The following is an 18,515-nucleotide window of genomic DNA, read 5'->3' on the forward strand; positions in this document are numbered from 1 at the left end:
TTGATTACCTATTATCAGGGTTTTATATGTAAAGAACCCTGTTGAGGCCGGATCTCCCCTGTGTTGATACCTTTAGGCGAGTCAGCCACGTTCACCATAACCAACCACCTCTCACTTCATACAGGCTGTTTCCTTCCCTTCCAAGAACTGGCGTCACCTGAAGCCTCTGTCCCTCTTCTGTTTCTCAAGTAGGTTCTTTTCTTCCTCCTGCCTCTTCCCTTTTCCTCACTGCCTTTCCATATAACACTTTTAATTGTTTTGTCCTGAATATGTAACTGCCACTGTGTTTTTTTTACTCACCATACACAATAACCGAAGGAAAGCATGAGCTTGGCTCTCGCAGACCTGGCTGAGAGTCCTGCCTGTGACTCTCTTAACCCCTGTGAGCTCAGGCTTCCTTATCAGCCAAATGAGGGTAACAATATCTCACAGAATTGTTGTGAAAGTTAAATGAGATAACGTGTATGTATCCTGGCACGAGGCAGACACCCCATACATGTTACTCCCCTTCCCATCTCCCCGTCTCAGCACTGAGACTCATTTTACTTTCAGCCTGATCTCTGCTCCCGAGTAGCTTCTGTCCGTCTTATTTAGGAAGCGAAACTTACACTGATGACATGACTAGAAAAATAATATAGACTGGGTAATCTCATATTGAAATTATTTTTAATGCCTCCTTTAAGAGGATCTTTATATTTTGTCTGCAGTGTTCTCTTTGATGTAAAGGATCCGCGCTGGTGAAGGAAATGATCAGGGAAACGGAATCCCAGGCAGTTTATGGATGGCTCCCGTTGTTAAAGGGCTGCTAAGGAAAAGGAAGCTATGCAGGGACTTGCCGTTTTCTGTAAAATAACGTAGCCACACCCACGGCATGAAATCCTGCTTACAAAACTGCGGGAGGCACGGAGAGAACTTTTCGTGGCCGCACAGAGTCAAGAAAGGTGTCGTCCTCACAATGAAAAGGCTCCGTGTGTGGCCCTTCTCTCTCTCCCTCTTCCTCTTTCTCTCCCCCACTTCTGCTGCTTCTGGGGAAAGGAAGCAGGAGATCAGAGAGCAGAGGAGATGAAAAATGCAACGTAAGACTTGTCCTCGTGATAGCTGTGAACTGTTTAGGCGAGATGAATTGGCTGCCTGTGACTGAAACAGATAAGAACCCCAGGAGTGTTTTGATGCCGAATCATCTGAAGTCAGAACAAAGCTCCAGAAAAGGCTTTTCAATCCCAGCCAGAACTGGGGGTGATAAAGGAAAAGTTAAGGATTAGAGAGGAAGATACCTGATTGTACCCTTAGGTTATTAAGATTCTTTATAATTTTAATTGGCCATTTAAAACAGAATGCCCCAGGAAATTGCAGAGTTGAAAAGTGAAGCATTGGAATCTGTTAGATACCAAATCCTCCATCTGCGCCCTTGGTAGGTTGTTGCAGCTCCCGGCCACGGAGCAGCAATAGAATAACTTGGGGGGCTTTTTAAAAATGGAGATGTCTGGGCCCTTGAATCCATATCTAAAAACGCCCCTGCCGTTGGGGTGAGCTGACCCCCCCGGCCAGCGTTGGGTCCAGTTCTCTGCATTCCTCACCTCTCATCTCTCATTTCCATCTCTCCCCACCGGCCCTTCCCTAGCCTGCAGACACACTCGGATCTCTCCCATCTTAAGGAAAACATTGAAAACCCTTCTTTAACTCTTCTTCCTCTAGGCCAAGATCCACACCCCTCATTTCTTGTACCACCCAGCTTCCCGGCATCGCTCAGACTTGCTGACTTCCTCTCTCTTTAACCTGTTGTGCAGTGGTCTCCAAAGCCGAGCACACCAGGGAGAACATTTTTTACTTTTTTCTTACATATTTACTTTTATCTAAAATAAAGCTATATTAACACTTGGTATATTTGATTTAAGTGCATATCATACATTTAAACATTGATTCAGCCAATAATCGGCACAGGTCTCAGGTGGACCTGAAGGATCCCGAAGGAGATGGGAACCCTGCAGTGGGGAGGGGTTGCCTGCTGCTCATTCACTTGTTTGATGCACCCCGTTCAGTGCAGTCATGGCTTACGTAGGTTGAACCAGCTGACACTGCCAATGGGCCACCATTTTTCACCTACAGAAATGGTAATTCATATGGGTCAAGCCAATATTATCTAATTTTAGCTGAGCCTACTCTCACCAAATGGAAAAATGTCCCAAGAAGGCACTAGCCAAAAAGCTTCTGATTGCATAAACTGCGCTGATTCAGTGCAAGCACAGCTGAATGACAGGAAAGTGGCAGTTCTGCACGCCCACTCTGGGTGCACGCCTGCCATTGGTGCACGCCCACTTCGGGTGCACGCCTGCCACTGGTGCACGCCCACTCCGGGTGCACGCCCACTCCGGGTGCACGCCTGCCACTGGTGCACGCCCACTCCGGGTGCACGCCCACTCCGGGTGCACGCCTGCCATTGGCCACGTTGTGCTTTAACAGTGACCATCTAGTCTGGCCTAGCAAAAAACTGTCCCCCAAATTGGAACTTCTCCATAAAACTCTTTGAATTAGGGTTTTATCTCTTCTGTTGTTGGTGTGCAAAACCTCCCCCAAGCGTGTATTATGCCGTGAGAGACCAGCCCGTGACGGTAGTGTAAGTTATCAATGTATTTAGCAGAATAATTGAGGTGCACATCCGTTTTTCTTGTTTTCATACTTTGGGTATATAATCATAAAAGTGTGGGGACCATTCTACTGACGCTGCTGTTAGTAAAATCTGACAGTGGCTTCTTAATTTCTGAATGCAGTCGGCTCTTTCAGAACTTCAGGTTCTTCTGTGGCTCCCTCTCAAACCCTAGTGTTTCTGGGATGTCTCTTCTGGTCGCTTCACGCTCTCCACACCTGGGGCCTGGTCGCAGCCGGACAGTTAGCTTTGGTGACAGCGATGACCGCAGCATTTCCTGCACGCGGTCCCTCCTGTGAACACTTCATGCGCACACACACCCCTTCACAATAGCTCTGTGAGGTGAGCACCGTTCATCCCTGAGCCTCCCATACAGATGGCGACGCAGAGGCACAGAGAGGCCCGGCCATTCGCCCGCGGTCACAGAGCTAGCAAGTGGCAGGGCTGGGTCCCCGCTCAGCCTGGCTCCCGGGACAGACTTTTCACCATTCCTGTGCTGACGGGTACCTGCAGACCCTCCGTCGAGCCTTCACCTCTTGTAGGTTTGGGACCCGTACATTCAGTGGGTCACTGGACAGATTCGCCGTCATAGTCATTATTTCCAAGACGGAATTAGTTGTTTACCCCACTGGTCGGGGGCTCCCCTGGGTTGTTAGCCGGCCTCCATCCTCTATCTCATCCCCACGGGAAGAGCCTGTGGGGCCGTTGACGTCTCCCCTTTCCACTCCTCTCATCAGCTCTCCCTCTCATTCTTATCAGCTCTACCCCCAAACATTAAATCCATGTTCTTTTCCCATCCCGTGAGCCCCGTTCTAATTTGGGTTTCGTATTTTACAGTTACTCTTTCTCCCTCCCCTGTCCCCCATACTGGGCCAGAGCAGTAATTGTGAAGTAGAGAGCTGGTTACTGCTCTGCCTAAAGTTCTGCCAGTTATTTTGTCTTCCTGATAAAAACCGAAGCCTTGGCCAGGGCAGGGCAGGCAGCCTCACTGGCCTTTACCCTTTACTCACAAGCCTGACGTGCGCTGTGATCTCTCACCTCTCTGCCTTGTTTTCTCTGCCTCAGTGCCCTTCTCTTCTTATCTGCCTGCTGAACCTGTATATCCTCCTTAAGATTTAACCCCTTTCAAGGTTTCCTGAGCCTCTCCTAGCCTGCCAGGCCTGGCCGGGTGCTCCGAGCATTCTGTCCCGGCATCCGTGTTGGCAAGCTCCTGTGTTTGCCCTCCAGGTCCCAGCTTCGTCCACAGAAGCTCAGCTGGTCAGTTCATCACAGGAAAGAAGTTAAAGCAGAGAATTGCTTAAAAGAAAAGATTCATAAATGAAAACCGTAACACTCTGTTTTCAGTTAAGACATACACATGTGTGTCCACCTGTCTCTCCAAGTAGGGTCAAGGCTCTGTGAGTGCTGGTTTTCTGATTAGAATTTAACATCGCTTTTCTTGCCTAAAACACACTCTGGTGTATCATCTGTGATCTCCAGTTTCACTTTCTTTAAAGTGAAGTTAGAACTTTCAAAACTTGCAAAGTAATCAGTGTCGGATCCTTTTAGATTTCTACTTCTAATCCTTCTGGTTTATTTTTTAAATCCTTGCCCGCACTTACATCAACAGACATGTTCCCCTCAGTGGCGAGTCTATATTGAGGCTTTCCGAAGTGCTCAGTTTGGTTTTCATTAGAAACAAGTCACTGTTGGCACTCATATTTCCTTGGTTAATGTTTAATTAAGTAACATAGCTGTGGTGGCAAGTATGGGTAGCAAAAACTAGTCTGAAAACAGCACAACTAATTTTTGGTAAACATACGGCTCAGTTAGTGGAGGCCAATATTTATGGGACTAACTGCATGCTTTCTGCAGACGGGGAGTACCAGGAGGTGTGCTTTAGACAAACAATGAAGGGCATTTGCTAGTCTCGTGAGTCAGCTGAACGAAGGGTGCTGGCTTTTGATATTTTGATATAGATGAACTTATCTTTCTTTGCTTGGTTGCTGGTTGTAAGTCACTTTTTTAGCTGCTTTTACTGGTTTTTGCCCATTTTGATATGTGGGAGTAATTTTGTGAATGAGTTTTAATCTTTCATCTTTTATTTATTTATTATTTGTACCACTAGTTACTCTTAGCAAAGACTTGAAGATGCTTCTAGTAAAAGACATAGATACAAATTAAATTTTGTACATGCAACCATTTAAAAAAACCCTGCAAATTATATCAATTTCAGAAATAAATATGAATTGAGTTTTTTTAATTGATGGTTTGTGTGTTAACTGGCCCCATCCTATGAACTAACCAGTAAGTGTATTGAAAGGCATGCTTGATTCCTGTGGTATACGACTTACAGAAGTTATAAAAACATTTTTTTCCTAAAAATGTCAGTAAGCTTAAAAAAAAAAAGCATTTTCCTTCCCCTCTTTCTTCTCTTCTCCCTCTTCTCTGTATTTTTGTTAGAAACTTTTTTTCTTAAGATATTTGATTATGGTGTAAGGCAGCTAATTTGAGCATCTGTTTATCACTGCCTGGCTAGACTGAATGTAAAATTTCAATTGAATTACCTCCCAAGAGAGCTTTGAGCTCTTAGGGTAAAACACATCATTTTCTCTTCTCTCCCCTGGGATTGTCAGCAGAAAGAATTCATCTAAATAGTTTACATGCATTTTGAAAATGTTGTATCTACTGGACTTGGCTTTGTTGTTTGTGGAACATTGCCAACATAAATGGGATCTCTACTTTGCTTGTTAACTCAAGCACAATAGTGTTCTGTGGTATTACAATGCGCGTATAAATTGTAACAGTGAGTGACTTTTGCTGGTAGTTAACTTATAACCAATTTTCATATTAACAAGTAAGAGTTACTCCTCTTTTAAAAATTTAATTTAAAGACCCACATGTTTAATCATTCATTCAGTCATTAAATAGTTATTGAGCGATTACCATGTGTACAACTTTATGTGTTACAAAATTCAGATATACATTGTAAATGCTTACTTTGCCCCTTTTCTCTGGAAGAGTTTGGGTTTTTCTGTGCCCTTTTATCTGTTGCGTAAGGGCTTGGTTAAGAACTAATGAACTGAACTGAACTAAACGTATCAATAAGCAGAGTCAGCGTGCAGTGTCTGTCAGGGACTGCAGCACAGGCTTAGTGTGTGTCAGCTCCTGAGCATTCAGCCTGGGAGCGGGGGTGATCCTTTTTCAAATACCAGTTCCATGAGAAAGCACTATCATTTGTTTTCTTTATTCTACTTATTGCAGAAATTTTGCAAATATAAAAAAAGATGAAAAAAGAGCAGATGAAAAAACTCAATTACTCTAGTTTTTCTTCTGTTACAGTAAAAATGATTTTTTACAAAGCAGCACATAATATTTCATAAATTTTAAGACTTAAAATATTAAATCTTAACCTGGTAAAATGGAATATACTGTCAGATTATTAGAACGAAAAATTTATCTCTAATTATCAGTTCTGCTGTAAAATTTACATTGGTTTTAAAAACACATTGTTTCTTACAAAGTCCCAACAGTATGTGATGTATATATTGGTTGGTCATTCAGTTGGTCAGTTGTCCGTCTATCTTTACGTTGAAATCTCAAAGAATCTGAAATGGAAATAATTCTCCATTACTTTATTTCAACATATTAAAATTTGTCTTATAAATAGGCTTTAAAGTCTTTGAATATTTGAGATGTATATTGGGAAAATTGCTACTTATTTCACGAGCTCTTAGTATCTTTTGAGAGAATGATGTAAAGACCTAAATTACTGAAAGCAGCTTTGTTATTTAACAATGAATTCGTCTAGGCTTAATGGAGAGAAATGTTTTATCTGTGGTTTTTAATTTGTCACTTGAGAGGCATGTCCCTCTCCAAGATCAGATCCACACGTAAGAAGCAGGGAGGGGCCGTGCAGGTGTGAGTTTCTGCAGATGCGTCCTGTGAAGTGACCTGTCAGCATCCCTGCTGAGCCAGCTGTTCCTCGCTGGACCAAACTTCCCATCACTCAGTGTTCTCTGTGCTCTGTGTATCTCATCTGCCTTTTGTGCCTCATCTGCTTGTTTTCCTTCACATCTTTGATCATATTTGCCACTTCTTTCCACTCCTGTAGCCAGATCTTTCCTGGTCCTCTTCTGCCCTGACTGCGGCCACTTCCCTCTCATTGGCCCCCTGGCTTCTCACACCGTTCTGGCCTGTCTGATGTGTGCTCGCCAAGGTTATCTCTCCTGCTCTTCCAGCTTCAGCTTCTTACCTGTGTTTTGCCTGTATCAACCTTTTATCAGATATTCTCACTTTTTACTAGGTGCTTTCTTACAGAAATTCATCCTCATAATAAAACACCACCTCTTTTTATATTTCTATATACCTCATATCTATCTAATCATTCTTCTCAAAGGAACTCTTTTAAGAAAAACGGAAACAGGGTCACTCTCTGTTTCTCTCTCTTCTTGTCTTTAACCTAATATTTCCCCCAGCAGAGTAGGTACAAAGCTCAAAATACATTTCTACCAGTATTTTCTCCCTAGAAAATTTAGATTTTGAAATTTCACTCTGATTTGCCCTTGGAGGGGGGCTTTTTTTGCTTTCATTGTACTGCTTGGCACTTGGTGGACTCTTTCAATCCCCTTCTCTGATGGAAAGCCTTGCGTTCTCTGCCAGCGAAGAAGGAAGAGGTGCCCGGCCACTGAGGCTGGAAAGGCCGTTGGGTGCTGACTTGTGACGTGCTCCACCTGTCAGCCCCCTGCTCCACCTTCCGCGGGACCCGGTGCCCCTGATCCCCAGCTTTTGCATCACGTGTCCTGGGAAGCAGCATATGCAGTCGTTTGCATTTCTCTTTGCAGGTGCTTTAAATATCAGCTTACCTCTCCCTTCACACCGTCAGCCTTTCTCCACCTTCTGAAAACAGCAACATCTCTATCCATAATTCTCTCTTCTTCTGCCTCCTTTATCATTGTGGATTTAACACTGTTTTAAGTTTCTTTAATTTTTTTTTGGCAGGAGGATGAGATGGGATAGAAATGAGTCCCTCTGTCATTCTACCATCTTAATTCAGAAATTCCCCCTCCTTTGGTTGTTTAATCTTGCTTTCTCTATAAAACTCAGTTTTGCGACCCAGAGGACCAGATTACAACCTGGCCCCTTTTTAGGTCAACAGGCGTTTAAGTGTATAGTCTGTGTACAGCAGTGCTAAGTGCCAGGGAACCAAACACGAAAGACAGTCTGTGTCCTCAGGGAGCTTCCAGTCCTGCTGGTGTTGAAGAACACAGAGGAGCACGAAGGAGAAAGTTGGAGGGAAAAACTCAATGTCCAACAGTAGGAACATTACTAAATAACTTATTTATACGACAGACTATTGAGTACTCATTGAATCATGGTTTTGAAGATGAATTAGGGATGTGCTCTATAGTATAACATTAGGTGAAAATAGGATATAAACTGTTTAGTATAATTTCAGTTACTGAGGGAGAAAATAGAAGTATGTATAGAAAAACATTAAAAGAAAATGAAAACCCTAATATTAACAGTGATTCCCCCCCCCCCCCCAGATTGTGGAATGGTGGTAATTTTTAAAGAAAAGTATCTTTTGGCCTGTGATCAGGGTTACCTTTTCCCTCATTTTCTTCGCTTGCTGTATTAACTAGCGTCCACTTGTGTCTGGCAGGATAGGAATTCTTCTTTGTTTGCCTCCCCGTTACTTGTCCAGTAGAACACTTTGGAGAGGAGTAGATATGTGTATGAATAATGGTGCAAAGCTTACGTCCCAGCAAAATCCAGTGACTGGATAACGGCATCTAGCTAATTGCTGTGGCTCCTTCCCCTTCACCTTGGGGCTCAAGACCCGAAGTGTAGCCACCTCTGTTTTCCTCCGTTTCCCTCCCGCTACTTCTTATTGCCAAAGTAAGTCTTCTGTTCTTTTAAAAAGCCAAGAAATGATGAAGAATATAAATAGTCTTCTATATAAGTATTAAGTTACACTTTTAATAGAGGCATTTGTCTCCAAATCATGTTAATGAAGAACTAACTAGAATACTGTATCATTTCTGGGGACTTTGATTGATTTTGCCAGCTAGGATATTTCGGATAAAATGGGTGGCTGTTTTATATGTAACTCATTGGATGGCTGAACAGCGAGCTGGCCAGCCAGCTACTGTTTTACAAACATTGCAATGCTGGCATCATTGAAAACTCTTGTGCCCTGTCATGTGGACTGTGAAATCCAGTCCCAGAAAATACAAAGTAGAAAGTTATGAAATGATTCAGATTCTTAGAATCAGTACAGCAAAAACTTTTTATAAAAATTGTCATACATAAGATATTTTTAAGAAGCAATTTCCCCAGTTTTCAGGGAGATTACATCAGGAAGGTGTTTATGTAAGGAAGGCACATTTACTTGTCATAGGATAGTGTTCATTTTTACCTTAATCTGTCTTATAGAACTTTTTTCCCTTTAGGATTTATAGTAACAAAATAAAGATTTTGATTAGAAGCATGTGACTTTTATCTTAAGTTAACAAGAGATCATAAATTTTTTTTAATCATAGAAAATTCATCACAAAATAGTTCACACTTAGGATGCCATATTCATCTTTTTAAATTATTATTTTTTTCTTTTAAATTATTTTTTAAAGTCACATTTCATAAAGTAGTAGCGTGTATAAATGTTTATAATTTCTTTTCCGCAGGCTCATGGAAACTTTTGAGATGTTCAGATTTTTTGTTTTTAATCTAGACCAAGAATCCCAGAACAAATTTTTAGCTTTTACATAAAAAGTTACTAAGATCCATTGCATTTGATTATAATTTACTTTAGAGCGCCTCATATTGTAAATCTGTTTTCTTTTCGGGGATTTACTTAGGCACGTACTGTCGATGATATTGTTAAAGCTATTTGTAATGGAGTTTAAATACTATAGCACTTAAATTACATCCTTAAGATAAAGAAAAGAAATACAAGAAGAAGTAAAATTTTAAAACAAAAACATTCTTGGAGTGTTCCCAAACCTAAGCATGGTCCATGCCACAAAAGTACGAAGTCTTTCTTGAGTGAAGTTAATTACCCACGGGGTGCATGTTGGCCACTCTTTAAAATTCTTATAAAAACAAAGAAATTAATTATCCAGTATAAAAACCAGTCATACTCTTTCTGGCAAACATTCAATTAACTTTTTAGTGCTTGCTGTTTAATGTTGTTTTTGACCAACCAACCATTGAAAACTACTTTCCTTTGAAATGGGGCTTGAGTGGAAAACAGCATTGTGTGTAGCTGTTTAGACGGCCGGTTCCATTGAATCATCAACTTGTTTCCCCTGATCTTTGAATTCGGCGGCTTGTTATATTTTAGACTCACGGGGAGGTGTGCGCTGAGCACAATTACTCTGTGTGTTTAGTTTTTAACAGAGTTAACCTCTAAGATGTATTGGGAATAGCCAGAAAAATTCTTAAACTAGTAATGACAACATCTCAAAAATGTCATAGCATTGAAAAGTTTTCCACCTGACCAACTAGGGCTCATAATAGTTACATTTAAATTTTTTTTTCCAGAAAAAAAAAGTGCTTGCATGGCTTTTCTTCTTGATATTTTGACTGACAAATGCCTTTTGTTTTTGAAAGGTAGATTGCACATTTGATAATTTTAACAATTTGCCACCTTGGCTTTCCTTCTCTTTGAATGCACAGACATGTAGGCATGCGTGCTGACACACACACCTTTATATTCTGAACCATTGGAGAGTGACTGTGGACATAATGACACTTCACCCCTATATACGTCAGTGTGTTTTTCCTAAAAACAAGGACATGTCTCCTACGTAACCAATGAACGTGCTTAGGAAATTTAACGTTGATACAGTAGTCTTGTCCAATACTCAGTTTTCCCCAGTTTACCCCAAAACGTTATTTGTACCCCTCCATTTTTTCTAACCCTCAATTCAAGATCTAGTCAGAGATCACACACTGAATTTAATCTTTTTTGATTTTATCTTTTTATGATTGTTTCCTCATGATTAAATTCAGGTGAATACATGTTGGCCAGAATACTTCATAGGCAGTATTAATTCCTTTTCAGTGTGTTCCATCAGAGATGTGTAATGTCAGTTTGTCTGTTTGGTGTTTTGGTAACAATGCCAGATTTTTTTCGTTGCAAAGGTAACTCCCCCCCTTTGTAATTGATGAGTATTAGGCTGGAGGGTTGTTTAAGACTAAGATTACTTAACTGAGTATTCTGTTCCTCCTCATTCAGATAGGTGATTCTTGCTTAAATCAATTACACTAATGGCGGCTGTAAATACAGATTTTCTGTTGTTTTCATGTATTTCCTCCACACTGGAATTCTTCTCTCCCTCTCCCACCTCCACCCCCTTTCAAGTTATTAGACTGGCCTCAGGACTCTTTTTTTATTCAATGTGTAATAATTCACTGTATCATTATATAGTCGGCCCTTCATATCTGTGGGTTTCACATACAGGGATTCACCCAACTGGGAATTGAGAATACGTGGGAAAAGAAATTTTAGAAAGGTCCAAAAAGAGCAAAAACTTGAATTTGCTGTGCACTGTTATCAACCATTTACATAGTGTTGACCTTGTCTTAGGTATCTTAAGTAATCTGAGGTGAGTTAGCGTTTACAGGAGGATGTAGGTTATGTGGGGAGGAAGTGCCATCTCGCATAAGGGACTTCTTGAGCATTGGCAGACTCCGTGGGGCTGGAGGTGGTCTTGGAACCAGCTCCCCCATGGATACCGAGGGACAACTGTATACCTTGCTACTCAGTTGTCCCCAAATTTGACCAATGAGAGCCTCTTCAAGCTGTCTTTTGACATGTCCCCATCAGTTTTTTGAGGAGTTTCTTACTTTCTGGCACATCAAGATGTTCCAGGCTCACTGCATCTCAGCCTTGGGCACAGCCATTTCTCCACAAAGCCCTTGCTTCTTTTAGTGGGGGAGGTGGTAGTCAGCAGAATTTATGGTTTTTGATAAGGTCAGGCATGTTCAACTGTATTATAAACCTGTGGCTTAATATGCTTTTATCTTGGGAATAACTTCTTACCTATAAAGCAGGGAGGTGTTATGATTCAACTTTGAAAGTGCTTAGATGATGCAGTTTAGCACTGTATAATACAGCGTTTATGACATTAGGGTTAGTTGTGGAAGTGCGATTTTAGGAGGACTGCTAACAGTAATGATGAGAATGTTGATCTTCTCTTTTGAATTTAACCATCTTTTTCAGGCAGACAAAACTTTTTTTTAATTTAGCATGTGTTTATGCAAGAAATGTTTATCATTGGACCAGGTAGGTCCACGAGTATCGAAGTGAATAGGACCCAGATCTTGCCCTTGGGGAGCTTACAGTCTGTTAGGGGACAAGCATTCAGAGACCCATAATGTGAGGCAGCTACTGTAAGGATCACAGAGTATTTTAAGTTGCCACGGGGATTCAGAAAATAGGGGTCAGATCTGATGTAGGATATCAGAGAAGTTTCATGGTGTTTCTGGGTTAGAACAGAGTCCAGTCCTCCTGGAAGGAAGGGCCACAAAGATGGAGGTAGTGAAAATGGCTGGAAATGAGATAGAAACCCGCTTCAGGGAGCTCGTACATTGTAGGCTTAGTTTGTCTGAGTCCATCAGGCGTGAGAGCCCGCTCATTTCCGAGCGGTGGCGTCTGGACGTACGTTTCCGAGCTGGTGGGGAGACGTCAGTGGAGATGGTTTGCGCGCAGTGGAGTCTTCTGTAGCCAGGGAGGAGTGGGCCGTGCTTTACTGACACTTCGTGGTCCTGACACAAGTGAAACTGAGTCATCTTTGATCTATTTTACTTTAGTGTCTGTCTCCCCCGTTAAATTGCATGGAAATGCCACGGGAAAAGGCCTTGTCTGTCTGCTCATAATAATTGTCTGTTCTCTCCCTAGCACAGCGCCAGACGCATGGTGGGTGTGTGTTTCCTATTCGTTGAGTACTTGAATGAATCAGAAAGTGAGGGAAGGAACAAAAGAATAGGCAGGTGAACTGATTAGGCAGATAGTAGTGATGGGAAATGTTGGAATAAACTTTTATATTTAATGAAAACATCAAAGAGAGAAGGCGGGTGGAGGATGCAGGTGGTGGGCTGATCTGTCTAGTTCGCACTGTGTTGGCCTTCATGCCATGTTTAGGAAATGGGACATCGTTGCTGACGTTTCAGACTTGGGTTTTCCTGGCTTCCCTGGAATACCTGGGAGATCTGGCAACCCTGGGCTTGGCTGCTTGGCCGGAGCCGGGCAGCGCCTGGCTGTCCACCTGTGGTTGGGCTGTAACCTATTCACTGCCTCCTCCACCTCCTGTCACTCAGGGCCACTGTCGTCACTCTCACACTGTCCTTTTTTCTTGTGCTTTCCTTTTCCTTTCGGTAGAGTTAAGAAGAAAAGTGAAATATTTCTTGTATCCATGTGTCTTTTTAAAGTGGAAAAACCAAACATGAAACGCAAGGGCCACGTGTCCCCGGAGGCTGAGAGCACATTTCTTGGTGGATGTGAAGCATGTTCTTAGTCATCAAGATGCAAGAAAGTGTCTCTACAGAAAGGATACAGCCCACGGGGCCACTTACAGAACAAACCCTGTCTTCCCCTGTGAGGCCCCTGAGGCTGACGGTCAGAGGAGGTGACAGACTGGAAGAGGAGCTGGCAGCAGAGCGTCCAGCACGTTAACAAGTGTTGCTGTCAGAGAAATGGGAGCATGGAGAGAAGCGTGTGGTTTGCGGGGAGCCAGAGATTTTGACAGAGTTTTTCCTAATTTTATCTCAAAGTATTGATTATTTTCTATTTTTTAAACAGACTCTTTTTACCTTCATATACAATGAAAATATTAGTATTCTTGTAGTCCAAATTCATTCACATTTTTTAAACATTTTTTTGATTTTTTAAAATTTTTTGATTTATAATCATTTTACAATGTTGTGTCAAATTCCAGTGTAGAGCACAATTTTTCATACATCAACATATATATATTCATTGTCACATTTTTTTCTCTGTAAGCTACCATAAGATTTTGTATATATTTCCCCATGCTATACAGTATAATCTTGTTTATCCATTCTACAATATTGAAATCCCAGTCTATCTCTTCCCACCCCCAGCCCCCTTGAAAACCACAAGTTTGTATTCTGTGTCTGTGAGTCTATTTCTGTTTTGTATTTATGCTTTGTTTGGTTGGTTTTTTTAGATTCCACATATGAGTGATCTCATATGGTATTTTTCTTTCTCTTTCTGGCTTACTTCACTTAGAATGACGTTTTGAATTTTGTTAGAAAGAGTTCACGTAGCAAGAGGTACTTGTGTTACAGTCTATTTCTGAGCATTTTTTGTGACGTTTACAACTCAAGGGGTAAAAATATTGCAGGGCAATAACATTACTTTAGAAACTGAAAGTTATGCAAAGATTCTGCCTTATTTGTTTCTGCTTTTAAAGATATGTGATAAATGCACCAATTTTAGGCAGAAAGTTATATTCTGAACGTTTTTGGGGGCAACTGCCAACCAGGCAAAAGGGAACTTAATAGAATGTTGTTCAGTGAATTGCATCAAGGGTCATTAAAGATGCTCCCAGGGCAGGAGCCAATGCTGTGAAAGGACTTTCCTTTGGTTCTCGAGCGCTTTACGATGCACGTGATTTTGCTTCTCTTGTCTGGTTCCTCTTTCCCCTCAACTCTCCTTTAATTTTCCCGACTGAAGTTACTGTTCCCTAGGGTCTTTGTCTTTAATTTGAATATCGGATGGTATAACATTCCTCTCAATTACTGGCACATGACCAAGAAGTAGAGCAAATAAGGTATCTGATGATGCCCAGTTTTAAGGAGAGCAGGGTTGGATTATTCAGTATCCATTCTGACAAGGCTGTCAGAAACAGGTGGTAACCACAGCTACGTGATTCTTATTCAAAGGAAAAAACCTTATGTTTTCTGACTAAGATTACCACTGTGATGCTCTCTTCTCCTTTCAGAGGTAAACTTTGAAAAAAAAAAAAACAGTAAAATATAGAATGATTTAGGAAGGTGGCCGTTTTGGGAAAACTTTAAGATTTCTGCTAAGTTGCTTGCTGTTAGCTTGCCCTCTGGAACCAGTGTGGCACCGGCAAAGATACCGTGTTCTTTTGTCGATCTTTTGTGGCTCTTGCCACCCCGAACCAACAGCACATTTCTTACCTAACGCTGCACATGGGAAGCCCAGCCTCTCTACCACTCTTGACTTTCTCCCGTGCATCTTGGGCTGAAATGTACATGACTGTCCTTGGGCAAACGGTGTTCCTGGCGCCACTTGGCTTGCCTGCTATAGACCTGAATAGCCTGAATAACTTTTTTAAATCTTTGCCCTATGAAACCCTAGTTCCGGTACATGCAGGGCACCACCAGGGCACACGGTAGTTCTAGAGTTAAAAGCCGAGCCAGTTGTCACATCTCCATTTACCCTGTTGTGACCTTAGCGCTTAGAGCACTCATAGACCTAGCTGTCCTTGGTGGGGTTTGTCACTGAGATTGGACTTAGGCCACAAAATTCTAACGCTAGTGAGATTGTCAACATCCGGTATTCCCCACAGCACGAGGTGCACATCCCTGCTGACAAGTGAGGTGATGTAAGGTGACAACTGCGCATTTAGGTTTATTTTTTTATATTTTAACATATACTACAAAAATAAAATGAACTCAAGGATCTGGTGATTTCATGGGTATTATTATTTAGAACAGGAGTAAAGTGGGTATGTAAGTTAAAAACTAGCTGAATTTTAAGAGAAATAAAGGGATACTGGTTCACCTGCGATGCCAATATGGTGAATTATAAAAGTAATACAAGTGCCAGAAGTCTGGGCAATACTGACGTAACTGAACCACAGGAAGGGAAATGAAAAGTGGAGTGGCCTTCCCAGAGCTGGGGGTCGTTTGTGGCGTAGCCGGGTTGCGCCGTAGCCATCTTCCTATTCTTTGTGTCGCCTTTTAGTCACTGGTTATACCTCGGGGGGAGATGCAGGAAGGTACCAGGACTGCCTGCTCTTTTCAGACGGCCTGTCAGCCTCCCCTCTGTGTGTCTTCATGAAAGGAACACTAGCTTTCTGTCCGCACACTTCCTACACGTTGCCGTATTCTGCTTTGCTCTGCTTTTTAAAGCAGGACCTAGAGCGCGACCAGCCTGAGCCGTGTCTGCAAAGGAGAGGCCTGGGCATGTCTTCTCTCTGCCAACTTTTTTTTTTCCAGGAGATTCAGCACGTTAATTATTTTTGTTAGTTTGGGTATGTGGGTGGTGGTTTTAGTTTTTTGTTACTTTGGGGAGCATAGAATTTTCTTAGCTCTTGGGACCTTCAGTTCAGCATTGGCTTGCTTTCTCAAAGGGTTAAAAGTCCAAATCAAATTTTATTAATTCAGGATAAGATTAAGGTGCAGTCATACAAAGGCCAAATAAGCCCCAGCTTAAGTGAGGCCAGAGTTCAGTTCCGCAGTGACCGGCGTGCTCGTCTGGGCATGCACGCCAGCTGTCTTCCCCGAAGCCCTTCAGGGACTTGGGTTCTCGCCATCGTGTTGCTGGGCCGTCCCTTAGGAGAACTGTCCACGTCTACATGGGGAAGCTGAGTTACTGCCTGCTGAGTGTCCCCGGATCCAAAGAGGCTGTTTTAACTTGGAGCTGACTCACAGGTGACATGCTGCCATTCCTGCCTGCTCAGCCCTCCTCGGTCACACGCCGTGCACAGCTTCGGGGGAGGCTGAGAAATGGAATGTCTTGCTGAACAACCACAGGTGCCCGGGAAGAAGGGGAGAACTCAGTTGTGAGGGGCAGTGAGAGCAGTGCCACGATCATCTTTTTTAATATACTTACCCCCCAGGTAAGCTTTCTCATTACAGAGCAGGTTCTGTGTCTTAGTTTGAAAGCTGCTATTATAATGATGTGGAATCATGAAAGGTTTTTGGCCAGAAGGCAAAATGGTTAGATTTATACGTTAGAAAGAACATTCTTAAGGCAGTATAGAGCTTGGATCGAAGCTGGGAAAGACTCTGGGAGGGAACTAGTACAGTAAGTTCTGTGATAATCAGAAGCTGGAGGAGACTTCAGCTGAGTCGGTGGCAGCGGGAAAAGGCAGGAGGCGATTGGTTCAGAGATATTTAGGAATTAGAAATACTCCTGATTTAGAGTGACCTACAGGACGTGCCCCGTGCGCGCGCACACATGTAGGTGGCTCCCCCTCCAAGCCTTTCCACCCTGCTTTGACTCCCTGGTCCCTCTCTTCCCCGTCCCCACCCCCTCTGTAGACAAATAGATGTAGACATTTTCTTTTCAGAGCAGGTGCCCCAAACTCACGCCTTCCAGCGCCAGGCACTGATGAAATGATTAAGGAGCCTGGGGCTGGGGGCGGGACCTTTGAACCTGCGAGTGCTTTTCCTGTCGAAGGTGGGTGGCTGCGGCTTCGCCCAGCTGGTTTTCCCCAGGCAGGAACGCCAGCCCTGTGTTGCCAGGTGTTTTAGTTTTAAAAATGGAAACCAGAAGTGTCCTGATGTTTAAAATTTGGTAACTTTAAATACTTTAAATTCTAACAGTAGCCACTTCATGGGGGCGGCTGTGAAGATTCAGTGGGCTCGTAAGTGGAAGGGTCTTAGAAAAGCGCCTAACACCTTGTAAATGTCACCGGTCGCCCCCCACCGCCGTCCCCATCCTCATGTCCACCATCCCTCCTCGCAGTCTGCGTTACTGAGAGCTGCTGCAGAAAAGTAACACGAGGTTTTTCTCTCTGTAGCATCCTGGCTGCTCCATCCTCCCAGAGTCACAAAGCACATAATGAGACACAAGCTAGTACCAAGCATTTTTCAAGCCACAGAACCCTTTCTTTAACAAATGCTGACATGGAAACCTGATCTGTAAGAAAGATTAATTTGGATCTGCCCTGTTTGAAGTGGTTATGGGGAACTGAATAGAGCTGCGGTTCTGAAACTTCAGCTTGAGTCAGAATCACTTAGAGGGCTTATTAAGGCACAGATCTCTGGGCCCTAACCCGAGGGTTTCTGAGTCCATGGGTCTGGGATGGGCCCAAGAATTTTCATTTCTAGCAGGTTCCCAAGTGACACTGCTACTGGTGGTGGGGTTGGGTTTTTTTTTTTTTTTTAAGCTTTCTGTTTGATTCTTTTATGCCCAAGTTTGAGAATGTCTGGCCGTACAAAAGTGGGGGTGGCTTACAGGACACCCGAGGGTAGAACTGTGTTCACCGCTTTCAGGATGTGACCTCCACCACTCCCTACCCCCCCAGAGCAGCTCTTGTGCTAAGTGAAAGGCCCTGATTCCACCAGAAGCTTCCCTGGCCTTCACTGTGGCGGTGTCATCGGATAAACTGCCGCATCAGTTAACAACTTAACTTCAAAAAATGATTCCAAGTAGGGACAATGAGAAGGTGGGACAACAAGCCAGTTATGTAGAAAGGCTGATGCACTGCACTTCAGGTCCATGCTTTGTGCCTGACAGCTGCAGACCCAGGGCGAAAGGGGACTACCGTGGTTTTCAACAGTCCCTCATTTGCCAGGTGCTTCACTAGGCCCCATTTAATTCCCCTAACAGGGAAAGAAGTGTCACCACAAAGTAGGTAAAGAGATCTTCATTTGCAGAGGAGGACCCAACCAGGAACTGGCAGAGGCAGGATTTGAACTCAGGTCTTTATGACACTAAAAGCTGGGCTCTTTGCACCTTGCGGTGGTAATTATTTCCCTGAGCTCTCAGGTCCACAAACCTCTTCCTTACATTGAGCACTTAACAATTTGTAAATACTGAATTTTTCCTGCTTTATTTGGCAGGAAGTATCTGATAAGAACATATTGTACAGTATGATGTGTTACATTTACTACTGCAGCATAAAAATTCCTTAATATCAGTGTAATAAAATTTGAACTTGAC

The 18,515-nt window shown here is 42.8% G+C and overlaps 1 protein-coding gene across 3 annotated transcripts in view; it reads left to right on the forward strand.

Annotated features, from left to right (window-relative positions):
- Window positions 1-18,515, forward strand: part of TAF3 (TATA-box binding protein associated factor 3) — a 126,302-nt gene that overhangs the window by 44,902 nt on the left and 62,885 nt on the right. The window contains exon 1 of one of the 3 annotated variants that reach the window (XM_064479323.1): window positions 16,071-16,464. The exons of the other annotated variants lie outside the window; for them this stretch is intronic. The gene's annotated coding sequence lies outside the window, so the exon portion shown is untranslated. Of the gene's footprint in view, window positions 1-16,070; window positions 16,465-18,515 lie in introns of those variants that run through there. 3 annotated transcript variants of the gene reach the window in all.

The sequence above is a fragment of the Camelus dromedarius genome, chromosome 26 (genome assembly GCF_036321535.1).
Source record: "Camelus dromedarius isolate mCamDro1 chromosome 26, mCamDro1.pat, whole genome shotgun sequence".
NCBI classification, from domain to species: Eukaryota; Metazoa; Chordata; class Mammalia; order Artiodactyla; family Camelidae; genus Camelus; species Camelus dromedarius.